The sequence below is a fragment of the Lissotriton vulgaris genome, chromosome 8 (assembly GCF_964263255.1).
Source record: "Lissotriton vulgaris chromosome 8, aLisVul1.2, whole genome shotgun sequence".
NCBI lineage: Eukaryota > Metazoa > Chordata > Amphibia > Caudata > Salamandridae > Lissotriton > Lissotriton vulgaris.
This window is the reverse complement of record NC_141696.1, coordinates 495,214,830-495,233,549: the sequence shown is the minus strand read 5'-3', so window position 1 is coordinate 495,233,549 and position 18,720 is coordinate 495,214,830. Positions and strand designations below refer to the sequence as shown.

The 18,720-nt window shown below is 44.8% G+C and overlaps 1 protein-coding gene across 8 annotated transcripts in view; it reads right to left on the bottom strand.

Annotated features, from left to right (window-relative positions):
* The window catches only part of LOC147697229 (F-box-like/WD repeat-containing protein TBL1X), a 929,968-nt gene extending 913,596 nt beyond the window's left edge, over positions 1–16,372 (bottom strand). Inside the window, exon 1 of one of the 8 annotated variants that reach the window (XM_086934318.1) lies at positions 16,028–16,372. The gene's annotated coding sequence lies outside the window, so the exon portion shown is untranslated. Of the gene's footprint in view, positions 1–14,809; positions 15,378–16,027 lie in introns of those variants that run through there. The other 7 variants (XM_086934313.1, XM_086934320.1, XM_086934315.1 and 4 more) reach the window with 7 other exon arrangements.
* Positions 16,373–18,720: the final 2,348 nt, after the last annotated feature.

Below are 18,720 nucleotides of genomic sequence, written 5' to 3'. Positions count from 1 at the left end.
TGTTAACTTGACAGTATCTGTATCTGTCCATGTGAATGTAACTAATCCACCTTCCCGCTGAGAAATATTGTATATGGTACTGTTTTTCTCATTCATGTGTTGGAGGAATAGAAAAGTTTGTACTGCACAAGGCACAAGTGCAATACCGGATCAAATGTGAGCCCTGGGGTTCTCTATAATTGTATGCTTTTTGATTGTTTCGGACTGTTTTTGTGGTCACAGTAGGGTTGAAGTGTAATAGAGTAGCGTAGCAAACCACTTTAACGAAGTGGGAGGCGTAGTACAGCCGGCGCTACTGGCTCTGCAGTAACCATGGGGGACCCACCTGAAAGTGGTTGCTTGCTGCCGTTTGGACCCACGCTACTCCTACTGTCTGCTACTGGGTTGTAAATCACCGCTGCTCCTCGCCGCACCCGCTCCGCGGGTGCCGCTTCGCGGTTGAAGAAGGGAGAGGAGATCTGCGCGCCGCACCTGGGAGGCGCCTGGAAGCCCAATCTCGCCGGCGCTAAGCAGGGACTCAGTAGACCAGGAGTCCCTGCTTCCCCAGACCGGAGAGCGGACGCGCCCACCTTCTGACACGCCCCCACCTGCAACGCCCTCTACTTAACAAACTGCCTGACGCTTAGCGGGACGCGAGCGGGACGCCGAGCGAAGCCCGAGCAAAGGGCGGGCAGTCTGTGGCAGTCAGGGGCTGTCCGAGGCTGGGCTGGGCCACCCCCCTTTTTCATCGACCTCCACGTCTTCTATCCCCCCGAGTCTATCTGCAGGCTTCGGATTCACCATGTCCACCAGATATGGTAAAGCCTTGAGGGGTGGTGGAGCAATTGCTATAGGGGGTTCCACGATGATTGGAACAATGGACAAATTCATCACCCGGGTGGCTAACGTCATTGAAAAGGAGATCGCAATGACGGAACGCCGCCTCTCACTTGACCTCCTTCCATCTAAGCGCTCCTCTTTGGGAACTGTGGCTCATGCTCTATCGCCGCCTATCCCCTCTGCCATCTTGCCCCAACCTGATGAGCATCACATTGCAGTGCTAGAGGCTGGACTAGACAGGATAGAAAGCCTCATATCACTTCCCTCTCCAGGTAGTCGCTGCATCGAGGCTATTGCTTCTGGCCCATCCTCACACACAACCAGCCCTCCCGACAACAGGTCTATTGCGGACCCCATTGTTCCCTCTCCTCTCACATCACCTCTTCCCCAGATTCCATCTCCGCGGGTCCATAGGAAAAGGAAAAGGGGAATCAACACTCGGAGGGGGAATTATTCCATGCTCCACAAGCGTTCTAGGACAAAGCTTAATAGGGGTACTACACACCAAGGTACTGGGGAGCTGGAACCCCTTAGGATTGCAGGTCCCCCCCAGCATGCAGCCGAGCCCCCGACACTGTCCCTCCTGCCCCCAGCCACACCGGCTCTAGCAAACCAGGTTACTTCTCTCGAGTCTCTCGAGAATTTGTTAAAATCTCTGTTTAATCCGCTACTTGACCAAGTTAGGAGCCTGGGGGTTAGACTCGACAATTTTGAACAGGCCACTAGGGACAACTTTTTCTCTCTGAAAACCCTGCTGAAAGTGCAATCTAGACCTTCTGAATTCATCCCAGATAGGAATGTGGTTAAGGAGGTCCCAGTAGGTCAAACAACTAGAGCCCAGTCGTCACTGCCGGCTAAAACACCGGCCTCGGGGAAAGCCCTTACCCCTGTCCCTCTGGCCGGTGCGAAGCGGGCGACGACTGGTGAACTCACCCACGTAGCTCAGGTGCACGGCACTCCCCCCTCAGTAGCAACGGCACTTGTGCCGAACCCCGCCCAAAAGATCCCACAGAAGAAAGGGACCGGCCCAAGTGCCCACTCGGCAATTGCTGCGCCTGTTAAAACCAACGGAGCAGCACCTACCTCTAGGGCTACCAAACCAACCTCTCCACCCATAAATCCGCCTCTGTCTAAAATCCCCTCCTTGCCAAAAAAATCCTCCCCTAGCGGCCCCCGAGCATATTCCGCCACGCAAGTGCCCTCCGGTAAATCTCCCACCAGAATGTCACCCTTATGTTGTTGTCCTCACCAAAGTCCCCCTCCTAAAAGAATCACAACAGGAAACACACCAGGCGCTGAAAAACAAAGTCATCCACTGGATGAAAACTAATAGACCTCTTCCAGTGGGTGTAGACGGCCTGATCCTTGGGGTGCGCAGGGTGAGTTGGATTGGCCACCGGAAAAAACTTTTTGAGGGCGATTGCGTGGTGGTTAATTTTCAAGATATAAGAGCTGCCCACGCAATATGCTCCCAAGGCCGTACGGCTGGAATGGGGGTCGATGCTGTCGACCTATCCTTCTTTTACCCAAGAACGATCCCGACCACTCCTCTATGCCCTGTCGGGCCCCCTACTCTAAACAACGCCCATGGCTTCCCCTCCCCGGGAGTCTTCGCACAGCGGCTCTACCCAGCGCCAGTGATGCAGAACTGGGGCTTCTGGGGCTGCTGACTCCTTGACGTTCCCGGGGATGATCCTGAGGTTCCAAGTCCTGCTGTTGAGCCCATCCCCTCCCCTAAAATCTGTTGCCCCTCGACTGCACTACAAAGCCAGGTTACCGCCAAGTATGTTTCAGAGCAAGGGGAAATCAGCGAACCTCCCGGCTTACTGGTTGGCCTTCCTGTTGTGGGGGCTGTGGAGACGTTGCCCCCCGTCGGGAACCGCAGCATTGCAGCTGTGACGGACCCCTTGTTTAGGGTTTTCAGCTGGAATGTGGCGGGCCTCGAGAGGAAGTTAGCACTCCCAGACTGGAACTCGCTGGTGGAGCAATACTCCATATGCCTGTTCCAGGAAACCTGGAGCGGGGTGCCCCTGCATAAGGCAGGTTACTCCACCCACTTTCTGCCAGCAGCCCCTAGTGCAACCGGCAGGGGCCGCCCTTCGGGTGGCCTCTTAATTTGGGTGGCTTCAGAACTCAACTGCAGGGTGGTGGAGCGGAATACTAAATGCCCGGATCTCCTGAACATAGTGTTGAAAAACTCCCAAGGCCGAGTTATTTTAAATATTTTTAACATTTACGCCCGAGGCACAAAGGGGGGCAGAGAATCTCCGGTAATATCTTGCTTAGAAGCCCAGCTCCGCTTATCACCTCATAGGTCCTGCACCCTGGTGGGGGGGCGATCTTAACTGCACCTTCGAGCCCCTGGACCTTGAAATCTTATCTGATCAAGAGGAACTCGATGCCAGGTGGGGGATCCCGTCCCTTGAACTGAATCCCATCAAAAAGTGGACAGAAGTGGCCCTCCAGATCAACTCGATAGCCATGGAGTTCGGCCTGAGGGCTGCCAATGGCAGGACCAGGTCTGACAAAGCTGGGGCCCACACCTACAATAGGCCAGGGCACACGTCACGGATTGACTATTTCCTCCTTGACATACACCTGTGGAGCATGGTGGAGGACATGGTGATCATACCATCTGTCGAGAGTGATCACAATCTTCTCTCTCTCACCATGTCTCACAGGTGGATATCCTGCCCTGTGACTAGAACTTCCTGTAATCCCCTCCCGGACCTGTCAGTAGTCGCCAACTGTGGCCGGCGGCTAAAGTGGGCAAAGCTAGCACTCTCAGAGGAGAAAACCTCTGCCATCAGGCAGCTTCTTGCTTCAGCCCTATCCAACTTTGACCACCAGGTGGACGGGTTGTCGGAGGTGGCCTCGAGGTTCTGCACTATAACCCAGGCTATTAGTGATCTTTTCGTAGTGCCAGCTAACACGAATAGAAGGAAACCTAGCCCACGAGGCAGATTGGGCTGGTTCAATCAGAAGTGCAGGGAGGCGAAGTCACTTCTCATTGAAGCAGTAAAGTCCAAATTACCATCTAGGACTAGGGTGGCCAGGAGGCACTACGCACTCTGCCAAAAAAACGCCAAGATGGAGTGGGAGGATAACTTCTGGCAGGACCTTCTGACCGCCAGTCGAGGGAAAGACGCAAAATGCTTTTGGGATTTGGTGGGCACCAGGAACCGTCCTGACGATACTTCGAGGCCCTGTACCATCAACGCCCAAACTTGGTTCTCCCACTTCCAAAAACTCTACTCTGCCATTGAAGGCTCACTAAATGACCCCTTTGACCCCCCGCCCTCTAGTCTGGCCCAAGACCTGGAATCCTTTTCTGTTTTGGATGTTACAAAACAGATCAAAACCCTGGTCCCACTTAAAGCAGCTGGCCCGGATGGCCTCCCAGGCGATATCCTTCGAGCATACCCGGAAGAGTGGGGGGTAATAATTTCTGCACTCCTTAACGCAATTGTCGCGGGAGGCCCGGTGCCAGATTCCTGGAGAGGTGCTGAGGTGGTCCCCATTTACAAGAAGGGCAGTAGGGACTTACCTGGGAACTATAGGCCTATAAGCCTAATAGATTCGTCCCAGAAATTGGCGGGGAAAGTGATTTTGGGGAGGATCTCGCAATGGGTGGATGAAAACCACATCCTGTCCGACATGCAAGCCGGGTTCCGCTCAGGCACCGGAACCATTGAACAGGTATTTAGGCTCCTGTTACTACACTGGAAGGTGGTGGAGCTAGGCAAAGGCAGTCTCTATTTGGCCTTTATTGACCTAAAGACTGCCTTTGACCTGGTTCCCAGGGAGGAACTCTGGAGGGTGCTACACGATCTAGGGATGCCCCCGTATTTATTAAACCTCCTTATTAAACTGCACAAAAACACCTATGCCCAGGTTAGATGGGGGTTGAACGGGGGAAAAGACCGATAAGATCAGGGTCGAGAGGGGAGTAAGGCAAGGCTGTGTTCTGGCCCCCACCCTATTTTCCCTCTATATCAATGGGGTGGTAGACCATCTACTCGGCGAACCAGCAGACGCTCCCACCTTGGGAGGCGTAAAAATTCCAACCTTGCTGTTCGCCGACGACACCCTCCTCATCTCTAAAACCCCCCAAGGTCTCCAGACATTACTAAATCGCTTCCAGGACTTTTGCACCTCCAGGGGCCTTGTCATCAATGTGGAAAAGACCAAGTACTTAGTTTTGCACCCGCCCCGCAAACTTGGCCGCCCCCCTAATTTGAATTCTATACCCTTAGAAAGAGTGGCAGAATTCGACTACTTGGGAATTCGACTCAACGACGCGATGAACTGGTCCGCCCACATCAACAAAATGGTATTGTCCCATAAAAGTGTGGGGGGGGGCTCTCCTCAAAGAGTTTAACAACTCAACTAAACACTGTGTTGCCCTTCTACTTGATATATATAAAGCTCGTGCGGTCCCTGGGTCATTATATGGAGCTGAATTGTGGGGTCTGGACAAAGTGGATCTACTGTGCAAGGCGGAAAACAAATTCATTAAAGATCTCCTTGCCATACCATCGAGTAGTCCGACTATTCCAGTGCTCATGGATGCTGGCTGTAAAGCAATAGGGGACCAGGCTCGCCTTCGACCACTCTTGCTCTGGGCCCGTCTGTGGAAGGTACCGGAGCTAAAACCCTACGCTGACGGCCTTGCCGAGGTGATGCACTCCGACGGTTGGCACAGTATCAAATGGTTGAAGAACATCAAACACCTTCTAGGGGACCTAGGCCTGGACTCTTGTTGGCATAGTCACTCCGCCCCCCCGAAGGAGACCCTAAAAAAACTGTTCTGGGAGTGGGTCCGCGTGTAGCGCATCAGCAATCAGCAGCACTGCAAAACCACCGCAGCTTTTCTGCTGATAAAAGATGTCGTTGCCTACGAGCCATACATGGACCTAATAACAATTGCCATGGACCGGTCCCTGTACATCAAATTCCGGCTGGGGTTGTTACCCTTGGCTGACCTCTGTTCCAGGTGGAATAAATCCCAGCCCTCTTCACGATACTGTGCTCTCTGTCCCGATAAACCAGAGACTGTGCCACATTTTCTTTTTGAATGCCCAGATTACGGCCGACCAAGATCACGTTGGCTTGGACCTATCTGCAGAGAATTGGGCACTCGCCAGCACTCTGTCGCCCTTCGGATTCTTTTAACTAATACAGCTCCTCCGATTGTTTGTGCCGTTGCCAAGTTTTTAAAATGGGCCTGGTTGATTAGACTTAGAAGACTGTCCATATCAATTTAATCTTCTTTTAACTAATTTATGACAATCTAATGTGTTTTAATGTTTTCTACTTATTGTACAGTCATACTCTTTTCGACATGCTGTTTTAATCTTTTGTATCGCTTTTATGATATATGCATATCGAAATAAAGCAATCAACCAACCAAGTAACCATGGGTTCGTTTTTAAAGCTGGCAGCATTGGTGCTGGACAAAGAGATAGAGAGATAGTCCTAGTAAATAAGCGCTTATCAAGTTCTCCCATAACCTCACATCTCTCCAACCCTTCAGCTAAAACTTGTCCTGTGGAAAAAAATGCTGATGCACCCGAGATCTTGCCTCTACTGGAGTTAGATTTACCAGACTGTGCATCCAGTTATTTTCACGAAAAAAAAAGCAGGTACCTCTCAGTCCCACTATTTTAACAATTACCACTGGGGGGGGGGGGGGTGCTTGGAGGGGGGAATGCAAAGGCATTTTTGTCAAACAGTGCTTTGGGGGGGTAAAAATACTGGTCCCTCACTAAATTCACCTATTAATAGACCAGTTACCCATGGGAGGCCAGGAGGGGTGGAGTGTGCAAACCAAGGGCCATGTGTGAAAAGGAAAAAAGCCAGCTACCTGGAGGGAAGGCAAAATGTTCGAGGGTGGAACCACCTACCAAGAATACACCCGTAACCCAGGGGTTGACCAAGGAAGATTTGAAGTTATTCTTTGAATCCATGCAGAACACACTCAACGATATTATGGATAGCAAGTTAGGCCCAATTATCCAGCGGTTGACCTCAATTGAAAAGAGTATCTCTAAATTTACAAATAGCACATTAAGGAAGGCAGAAATAAATCCCCATTTGGCTCCCTTGACATGGAACAGATTACATTTAGAAACTTTAACTATAACCCCTAAGGATAATCCACCCTCCAAACCAAGGCCCGATTACAATAAAGTACACTCTCGACTGGCCTCGTCCCGGCTCCTTACCCCAGGCCTAGATGAAGGTTTGGGTGCACGAAACCAACAACGAAGGAATATAAACGAGAACCAAAATACAAAAGTAAATAAGGATGTCCCGAAAAATTCTATGTATAGTTTGCTTAATATCCATTTACCACCATACGTGATGGTATAGGGAAATGTGCCCACTCTCCCCCAGGGTGGGAGGGAGGGTTATAGACAATTAAAAAATAAGGTACTACACTGGTTAACATAAAATACGGCACTTGGTAAAAGGGCAGACAGATACATAAATATGGTGACTAGGGTTAATTGGGTGGGTAGTTCCCGTAAATGTTTTCATGGTGATCGTGTCATCATTAATTTTAACCAACCGCACTTTGTAGAAAGGATTTTGTTTTCTACCACTGATCACTTATCCCATGCCAACAAATTATCGATTATGGCCCTCCCCCTAGGTTTTTTTTATAAACCCCAATCCATGGGGCATAACCTCTTGGCCAATACTGTAAATGGCACCGAAAATACTGTTATGTCATTAGGCCAAACCACAAGGAATACGGTTATTAACCGAGCACCAGAAATAATGCACTCGAAAAATCGTGGATATGGTCTGCGGGATCCACTATTGTCCTTTTATCCAGACTTTGAATTAGCTTGTCATTTTGCACCCCTGACAACCCTGGATGCCTGCGATTGACTTAGCCCTGAACCAGACTCACCAAATCCAGTGACACCACACAGCTTGGCCTTTGTCTGTTGGAACATAACGGGCGTAAATACAAAATTAAATGTTAATGTATGGCCACATTTTTTTAAAACCTCACAAATTATTGGTATACAGGAAACCTGGCACACTGAACCTTTTTATATTGACGGCTTCTCAATAATTGAAACGCAAGCAACACCTTCACGAAATGGAAGGGCAAAGGGTGGTTTAGCATTTCTACTTTCGGTTACATATCCGTTAACCCTGAAGAAAGTATATACCAGCTCACCCTATTTCCAAATGTTGCTGCTATACTCAAATGATTCTCAGTTTTTTGTGGTAATACATTTTTATAATGTTTTTGATAACCAAGTCATTATATCTCTAGAGAAGGAGCTTGACATTTTTCTGAACCAGGTTAAGAGTGATTATTTTTTGATTTGGGCTGGAGATTTTAATGTCAAGAGATGTAGCGACGTAGATGGAAAATTATGTGGACGTGGGGCTAGGGAAGATGGAAATTATACACATTCCCACACAACACATACGGCGAAGCAATTAATATGATAATCAATAAATACAATCAAGAAGTGGTGGACCAATCGCTTTCAGAGGCCACTTTAGAGCTACCAACCTTTGTAGGACACGGTCAATGCTCAATTATTGATCATATACTAATCTCAGCACACAGCAAAATACAAATATTGGAAATGGAGGTAAAAAAGGGTTGCCTAAGCGATCCATTGATCTTAACTATTAGATTATATTTAATACTCCAGACAGGGCCATGCCTTGCACAGACTATAACAACGCAGGGGGAACAGTATCTCGATTAAATGTTCTGGCATAAATCCAAACATATTGGTGGAGAGATTGCTGACTGCTTGCAAAAATGATATAGAAATATGTAACAGGGAGGATTCATCTAATAAACAGATCATTTGGGTTTTCCGTAACATTGCCTCTTGTAATTTCCCAACAGTTAGCTGGTTTGACTCACAATGTACGGACGCTAACCAGCAACTAAGAAATGCTCTGAAAATTAAACCCAGAGTTAGAGGACAGGTTAAAAACCGTAGGCTGATATATAAACAAACCATTAGAAAGACACAAAAGGGAAATTCAAAATGAGGCATGGGAAAAATTGATGTAGGCTGGAGATATAAGGGATTCATCGCTCTTTTGGAAAACAATAAATTACCCCTATTTTAAAAATAGCGGTGCTGTTAAAATTGAAAGTTTAGTACAATCCCAAGACTGGATAAGTCATTTTACAAAGGTTTTTAATTCAGATAAGGAATCTTACATTTCATCAGTAAACAATTTTGTAAATGATGTTTCTGATCCAACAGACTTAAATGTGAATTATATAACTATTGATACCCCAAATATGGACCCTATTACTCTTGAAGAAGTTACGGTGGCCCTGGAAAAAAGTGCATTTTCATCTTTGCTTTCTTGATCTTACGAGCGCTTTTGATTTGGTTAATCATTCTAAGATGTGTCAAACACTAACTCACATGGGTGCCCCAAAAGATATTATTGCATACCTCTCAAAATTCTATAGTCACTAAAGCGCTAGAGTTCGCTATGTGTTGGACGGAAAGTGCGCCACAAGATTTAGGGTACCCCGGGATATCAGACAGCGTTGTGTGCTTGCCCCTCTTCTCTTCTCACTGTATATAAATGGGGTTGATAAAGAGTTACAACAACTAATTGCCGACGCACGAAAAGTTGGTAAACGCAAGTTCCAATTTGACTGTATGCGGAGGACGCAGTTTCTCTTATCGAGAACTGCAAAACGGGCTTCAGCCCCTCATAGAAAAATATGCAGATCTTATGTCTGAAAAAGACTTGGTACTAAATCTGAAAAAAAAACATTCACAATGGGAGGTGGGAAAGGAAGAGCAAAAACAAAGATCCACCATGTACACAATTTGTCCCTATTGAACAAACAAACTCTTGTATACATAGGTCTAATCTTTACAGCCAGCGGAGGCTGGAGAGCCCACATCCAGCAATGTAAACAAAAATTTGCTGTAACGACTGAGGCACTTTTTAGATTTTCCAAAAAGATGGGTAGCAAACCTTTCAGAGAAATTATGACATTATATAAGAGTAAGTGCACCCGTGGTACCTGTTATGGTGCAGCACTATGGGGAGCAGCAAATTCTACAAGCATTCAAACACAAGAAAATGCTTTTTTCCAAAGGCTGCGTGCGGTACCCAATTCAACCCCTACCTACAGCGTTCATAGAGAATTGGGGGCCGCGTACATATACGATTTCATAAGCACTACAAGTATAAACACATGGCACAGGATATGGCATAAAGAGGGCACAAAATTCACACAGGGTGTTATCAAAGATTCTGTTGCATTAGAACATGGTAAGAAAATCCCATGGCTGATATATATCAAAAGTCTTTTAAATGAATGTACTACAAACACTGAATTAGATAACCCCTCCCAAATACAAGATTATGATAAAAAACGCTGGAGACTAATTTGATCAACTCACGTACATGGTTGAGGGAAGTCGATGCTAATACAAAACAAATGACGAAGGAGTAATGCGACAGAACACTTGGGACAGGGGTACAAAATTATCTAATACTGGTCACAAACTGATCACATAGATTTTGTCTCACAAGATTAAGTATGGGACTGGCCCATTTTTTAATAACTTATCCGAAAATGGGCAAGTGGAATTGTACTTTGCCAAAGTGCCCATGTGACGGTATATCAAACCAGACAACGTTGCACTTTATCCTTTTTTGTGATTTTTATAGAAGGATTAGGAAAGAATATTTAAGCCCACTGTTTAGAAGTGAGAGGCTATTTTCTTATAAACCTGCCTTCGAATACATATGTAGATTAGCAAATTTAAAAGTTTGTAGTGCAGTTGTGGCCTTTATGCAAGTGGCAATTAAAATAAGACGTAACAATTCCCATTTGGAGGCCCGTTATATGAGATCTCTTGGTCACAAAATGACATACAATGATTTAGGGTAAGGAAAAGCCGAGAACCTGATTAAATGTCTCGAGACTGATATGTGAGATAATAATTAGCAAACTGGTCACAAAATGATGTTGTTTTAAGGACAAACTTTGTATTACTGCGTTCTTGTTTCTTGAACTTTGCAGTGGCCTTTCAGAGTCAAATTCCCAATGGAAAATGGTGGTTATTGCACATTTGCACTTTATCTTCTTTTATGGTCATTGATCCATGGAATTGCAATAAACCGCTTGGTTATTTTAAACATTGTCTATTGTATAGTACCAAGAATTAGAAAATTGTATATATCATGTTAATTGCACGATCTGTTGATGGTACCTTTGGCCTTGTAAATTTGATCTGAAATTTTTAATTGAATTTTAAGATTTTTAAATGCGTTTATGTAGTATGCTTTTATGGTTTCTGTTTTTAAACCGAATAAAGCTTTGGAATTTGAAATTTTGTTATTAGCAAGAAAATTATTACAGTCACAAAAGTGCACTGACAGACATCAGACCTTTCATGGTTGCAAATTTACAACTTTCATAAATTCAAATGAGTATGACATTCACATGAATTTACAGAGGCAAGTCTAGAAACTATAGTCTTAGCAAACATATATTAATTCTATTCTTGCCTGAGCAAATATACATGCATATATTTGCTCATGCAAAAATCTGCGGAGCAAGTGCAAATTCACTTGTTAAAACTTGTTTTTCTCTGTGGTGCAGTAGCGGCTGGTGTCCGCGATGAGTGGCGGACCATGGGGGAGGGAGGTGGGAAAGCAACAATTGCAAAAACAAAAAAAGTACCTGTTCGTCCTGCTGCATTGCTGCTGTTCTCTTCACCACCACAGACTCCCAGAATCCCCTGCAGCCAATCCTGACGAGAGCAGTGTCAGGATTTGCCTGAGCGTACTTGATTTCACTCTCAGGGATACTAGGAGCCTGCGTCTGGCGTCTCCAACACAGCAATGCATCTGGGATTGGCGAAGAGCTTCGGTGTGCATGACGCTTTGGCTGGCCTGATAAGGTCGGCCAAACGGCCATGTACACTGATCACAGTGCCCACCACTCTCCCTCAATGACTGCCCCTCCCTTGCGATGGCCCTGCCCCCAAGATTCACCAGAGAGAGAAAAATGAAATGATAATAAACCTGGTTTATTATCCTTTTAATTTTTGCAGATGCTGGTGGGGGAGATACCGTCCCTCCACCACAGCAGCGTAGAAGCCGCTGCTGTGGTGGAAATATTTTGCACCTTGCAGGAAAAAAGAAATCCCTTTCTTTAATCCCCCACAGTTTTTGGAAGGAGGTAAGGTCCCTTCTCATCCTGTAAAAAAGTTTGCTCCTGCCCTTATCAGGAGTACATTTCCTATGGTGGAAAGCAATTGGACAGGAGTTGGTGGATACCTATAAATGTGTAGGTGTGCAGTAACTAACGGGGAATTCCAGTTCTGGACCTATCACATTCTTCCTAATTCCAGTCCCTGTGAGTAGATACGCTCACACAAAAATGTTCATCTCCAACTTTTATAGGTGTAAGACAAACTTACATGCATAAATAACTAAGGTTTGAGCCCTTATCATTTTCGTACCAGGCCTTGAAGAGTTAGTCTAATATAGACATGTAAACCATAGTTTCACATGCATGGCAAGCAACAGAACTGACGCACAGCGATATGAAGCGATTTAACGAATTACATTTGGTCAAGTATAGAGTCAGACTGCAAGGGGTCTCAATAACCCTCAGCTTGCAACCTAGGCACTGAACTGCAAATCTAATCTGGATGTACAGTCACATTTTGTAAAATCAAGTTAATGTTTAAAAGAACAGTTGCTAAAGCAGTTTACAAGACTCTTTTCTCACAAATGAATAAAAAAGAGAGCAACCGTATGAAGAAAACAATAATATGCTTAACACTGCTATAATCTACGTTATCAAAGTGCTGGTAATTTTAAAGCCCTACATTGATCAGAAAGATGGCCTAAGCAGAGCTTGTTCATAAAATAGAGCCCTGATACAGTTCGGAGTTATGTATGATCATAAATAATCAAAGCCATGCTAGAATCCAAACACAAACAAAACTGTACCCAGAAACAATGTTGGAAGCGGAAATAAAGCCCTGATATAAGGAGAACAGAGCCATCATTTGTCACCTCAAAGCATGGGAAAAGTTACAAGACAAGTAAATGAAGCATTCTGTCCCTTGAACAGGTAAGTATTTTATAAAATGCCACACCCCTGCCCAGTGCCCATCCTATAAGGCCAGAGAACAGTCCAAAGCCCAGCTCAAAATCTAGAAGTAGTTTCTGAATATACATTTCATCCCCAAAGTCAATTCTGAAGTAAAAGTGGCCAACTTCCTATTACTGCTGTTTCAGAAGGAACTGTCACTCTTCAAATGAAGTGCAGAATGGAGGTAACCAGATCAAATGGTACAGCCTGGCAAACTAAGTAATGTCAATGTGGTCAGCACAGGCCTACCCTAAAAGTCGAAACATAAAATAAGGAAACAAGACTCTGCCTTTAATAAACAGATCGAACAACATCAGGCACATTATATAAGCAGCCCACTCTCCCTTGATGGAAGCCTTATGTAGGTGTAAAGGTATATTTATCTCGGACAAAAGTACTGCATCATAGGACAAAAATTCATGTAGGGCCTGCCAACACCTGATCTGCCAGTGCTAAAGTACAAAAAACAAAGCAAGGGTGCAAACTCTTGTAGAGGACAAGGCCCAAGAGTTTAAACTATTGTCCGCAACCATGAGGACACATTGACAACACAAATTTTAGGCAACTTTTTAACTAAGCTATTTAAACACTTTGATCAAAAGCATATCAATAGCATAAAGTGCTACATTCCTGGCAGGTAACACTAACACAGACACCCATTACCCAAGTCACTTCCACCACACACTCAACTATGTCAACTGTCAACATTGGTCAGTGCATGTTAAACTACTTTTTGTGTGGTTCTATGGTTAACTCAAGTTTAGTTTATTTGATTCAGTTCTCTTGCGAGAACAACAACTTTTTAGCAATAAAATTACAATTTTGGTTTGAAAATGATCTATCTAATACAATTTTAAAAATTATTTTAAAAAGTTATACACTTTGATACACACAAATTCATTGGGTGGAGCATTGCAAAGGGTAATCAAATTCTGAACAAAATTTTTATTACATTTGATTTTGATAGGTGTTATATATGGTTAACTCAATAACAAACTAACTACACTGGCCACTCTATCATCTCGTAACATTGTGACAATGGAGAAGGAGACGCAGGCCTCTCAAGGGGCATGCAAAGCTATCAACAATCACTTTGCCTTGTCAAAGTAAGAAACATCAACTTCCGAGCAACACACACAGTCAGTCAAGTTACTCAATTGTGAACCTAAGTACTAAACTTTTACAAGTCTGTAAAACGCCGCCCCGAGTTTTCATTGGCCTGCTGGAAGTTAGTGAGTTAACCTCATACAATGTGTGTTTTTAAGGGCAGAATAAAACCGCCACAAAAAAAAAAATCCTGTTTGCTTAGTATGAATTGCCTTTCTGACAGCAGCCTCCCTGCTCGGGGTACTGTAAATAAATCGGATCCACCCTCTTCTCCACCCAAGGTCAGGTGACTGGAAACTCCACACACCACCAACAGAGTGAATAACTTTAAATTAGACAATACTTTAAAGAGGGCATTCTTCAAATACGTTTGTAAACAATAGCCATATGGTGAGGCGGTAAGTGACAATATACCAGTTTACTTGCAAAACATGGACAGTGACGCCTTTTGCTGTCTCCGAATGCAGTCTGATTCCCTTCCCCCGCGCACTAAATTGCGCGACCCACGATTTCACAACGACCCCACAGGAAGCAACCACGACATTTTTTCCAGTTAATATGTCAATAAATGAAACAGAAACCCCAACGTCCACATGTGATGCAACAAACGATCAGTCGTTATTACCAGCCAAAAGAACTCCCAGTATTTATAAAGGGGCACAGTGAGGAAGTTGTTCCACTCATCATATAAACAACCGAGCATCTGAGCGCAAGTCCTAAATATGCGCTCTAAAAACTCACCTCTCACACCCCAAGGGAGGGATCCCAGTCCCAGATTTTCACTTGTCGGAGCGGTGGGAGGGGGGAGTCACGTTCTTTGCAGAAAGGCACACTCATGCACAACCCAGACTCTTTCGATGGCTCTTTTTTTTTTCACTTCCCCGGCATGGTAACTCTTCTGTAAATCCTGTCAACCATTCATGAGGTGGGGCAGCTGCAAACTCCCTCTCTCTGCCCAGGAGGTCGTTTCCCTTTGACACAGAAACGTTAAACTGATTGAAAGGGAAGTCCCGGAGCCGGAGGGGGAAGGGAACTCGGAGGAGTCCCCCCTCCCCCAATACCAGTGTCTGATGTGATATGGCGGTTATAGGAGGTGCTTCACTGGGAGATTCGATGAGTGCGCGCGAGCGGGTGTGTGTTTCTGAGGAAGAGGAGCAGCAGCAGCTAAAAATTGAATAATATCTTCATAATACACACACACGCGCCAGCCTCAAACTAAGGAGCTCAGCCAGTGACCTGGGGGAAAAGAAGACAAGTCACTCATTTGGGTTTAGAGAGGTGGAGGAAGCAGACAAATCTTCTCGGTTACACACCTCCCCGCCCCCTTCGGAGCCTAGAGTGCACTAAAGTAACCCCCGTCTGCTAATGTATTATTAGGCTGGAGTGCTCGCTGCTGCTCAACGTGCCCGCCCAGACTCCCGCCCTGCCCCCTCAGGAAACGGGCACGTTGTGATGTGCATTTACCGCTTTATGAAACACATAAACATTGCTTTCAGTAAGTGGATACATGTCATTTTTTTCTTGTTCAAAATAAATTCATTTTGTTGGTTCCCGGTATTAAATTATTGTGGAGGCGTTTCTCTTGGCCGATAACCTTTGTACACAGTAACGAAAGGAAGTGACAAGCACTCAGCCCTATGCTTGTAAACACATTATTATATGCTAGGTACGATTCACCCAGCGAAGTCAAGGATGCATCCATTCCATACGAGCCACAAAGCATGTTCTTCCTGTTACAAAACCAAACATACAATTGAGCCAGGGGGCGTGAAGTTCAACATCCCTTCTGCTGAAAATGTAAACAGACAAAATGTTCCACTTCGCAGTGACCCTGACATTCATACCACACCAGGAAATCAGCTTGAGAAAAGGTCCCCAGGTCCACATAAAACTGAGAGGAAGGTACCAGTGAAACACAATTATAGTTTTTAAAGACACACAAGAAAATAGCGCACTTACAGTATCTTTCCATAGCTGTGATTCAGCAATATAGAATTCAGCAACAAATCCGCTACAATCCAAGCCCCCGGGGTCATCTCCCTCGGCGTTCTGTATGCGCTATGCTTTGTTGTTATTTTTCTCTGATTTCAGACAGATTAAGAGCTGCGAACATTACATCCAATCGAGGGGAAAAGACAGCAATACAACCCAGCGTAAAGTAAATGATGCAACATTGCCCTGGTTACATGTGCTTTTCCCTTCCCCCACATTGCTGGCTTCTAAGACTTGCAGTGTTTTTTCCGCCTGTTGGGTCACATTGTGGCTGATTGATTCTCCTTTCGCCTTGCTCAGTCATTCAGATTCGGAAAGTAAATAACAAGTTGACATCATTACAGCTCTCTGCATTACTGTGACACATTCCTCGCTTTACCATAGCACGCCTACTATCAGCGCACTAAAAAATTGAGCTGGGAGAAGTTGCAGACCAGTGATATCTATATAAACTAAACGCAGAAAAAGAGAAATGGAATTTTGCATGCTTTGGTTGTGACAAACTATTGTGATGCCTTGGTACCTTTATATCTTGTACGGGTTTTAATTTTCACCTAAATATGCTTTGACTAAATACCCGTAATTTTTTTTTCTGAGCATTTTTTTCTGGGATCGTTCAGATATCATGTCAGATCAAAATCTTTACCACTTTTTTTGTTAAAATTAATTTTTGGGGGATGTTTAGTAATGCAAAAATTATTGCAAAGAAGAACAACAAGGGGGAGAAGAAAAAAACAGCTAGCAGAAATCATGATCAATGTCAAGATTTGTACCTCATTGTGTTCTTATGATTAACATCAGTAAATGTAGGCTGTTGTACTTTCCTAAGAGTTGCAACGGGATTATAGGTTGAGACAATAACATTGGTATGTGGGAGAGATATGTATCAATAGGCAGTAGTAGATATGGTTAGTCTCAAGGGAATGTCTCAGCAGCATATGAGAGTCCTAGCACCGTTGTAGGTGTGGTCTGGTTCAGGAACTGAGAATGGGTGAGGGGAGAGTCAGTGTAATGTGGTTCGAAAGGAAGGGTGTTAGAGTATGGGGATGGGAAAAATCATTTGTGGCCATGAGGGATTAGCTGTGGAGGATTTCCCATTTTGATGGTGTGTTGCGGTTATTAAAGAGCTCTAGTGTCTCCCAAATACTTTGGGATGTTAGAAGGTAACCTTTGTTACTAGATTGAGTTTTGTGGGTGCTTCTTAGGTAGGTGATCCAAGCCCACCAGGTGTGGTATAACACTGTTACTAGATTTCCAATCAATCAATATTACTTTGATGGTGATAGTGAGTATGAGGTCAAGGAGGGAAACATCTGTGTCAGAGAGATTGGTTAGAGGATCTGCAAAATGTGGTCCTAGTACAATAAGCTGGAACGATAGCGTGACAGGCGCTTTGCATATTTTTCTGTGGTTGGAGGAAGACAGCTCGTCTATAGGTGCCTAGATGGGGGCAAGAGAAGAATATATGTTCTTCGTCGCTGGGTGACAAGTCACATGCCCAGCATGTGTTTGCGTCTTTGAGCTTGAGGAGGAATAGTTTTGCCGGGGTCCAATATATGAAGTGTGCAAAGAAAATTTGGTCTGGGAGGGTATCAACTTATATCGAAGTAAATGTAATCCTATTTTTGTCTAGGTGTCCTCGCTTGGAAAAGCATGGTCTCTAGTGGAGCGTTAGGAAGCCCATTTCTGTGCTGAGAGGGCAATGCAGGTTTTTACCAGCAGTAAGTATTTTGTAGAATTTAGACGCAGCATGACACTTCCAAATTATCAGATGGAGTTTCTGTATTAGGGGTGATTTATGGGTGGCGCCAAGTTTGGATATCTTGGCTTTAATTTGAAGAAAGTGGTAGAAGTCAATGTTAGAGAGGCGATTGCAAGCAGTTAGAAGGTAGTGTAGAGATCTGATGTTGTTGAATTCCCTCTGGCGATTGTTGGAGAGTTGGGAATGTGTAATGTTTTTTAAAATATCATAAAGATGTGAGAGTTGACTAATGGATATATGTTGTCAGGTCCCTGTCAAATGAAAGAATGGCAGCTATGGTGTCTCTGAATATTGTGCTGAATTGGCAATAAGGATAGTTTGCCATCGTCAGTGTGGACAGGAGAGACAAGGGGTGGCAGATGGAGTATTTTAACGGGTACGTTTCAAACCATTGTGAACCTTGGGCTTGCGGCCCAAGGTTCACAATGGTTTGAAACTTACCCATAGGCAGTTTGATAGGTAGACCAATTAGATAAGTTATACCACCTACTTTCGTGGGCGTTCTCAGCTTTTTAAGACTAATTCTAGATTTTTTTGTACTCCCAAAGGAAGGTAGTAACAAACTCGTTGGTCTTGAGAAAGAAGTCAGAGGAAAGTCAGGGAGGAATCATGCAGGACACAAAGTTGATCAGAGGTGAGAACATCATCTTGATATATGCTTTGGTGACGAAGTTGAGAGTAAGTCCTTGATTTTATCTAGGATTTTGTTTTCATTGATGGAGACCGATTCAGCCAGATGCCTACAAAACCATACTCAAATGTATTTGATGGTAGACTTGCATTGGAAGTTGCAGGCGCCAACAACTGAGGGATGGCAGTGGAAGTTCAGAGGAAGGATCACCTATTTATTCATGTTCAGGGAGTAATCCGAGAAGAGGGAGAACTGAACGATACTGGA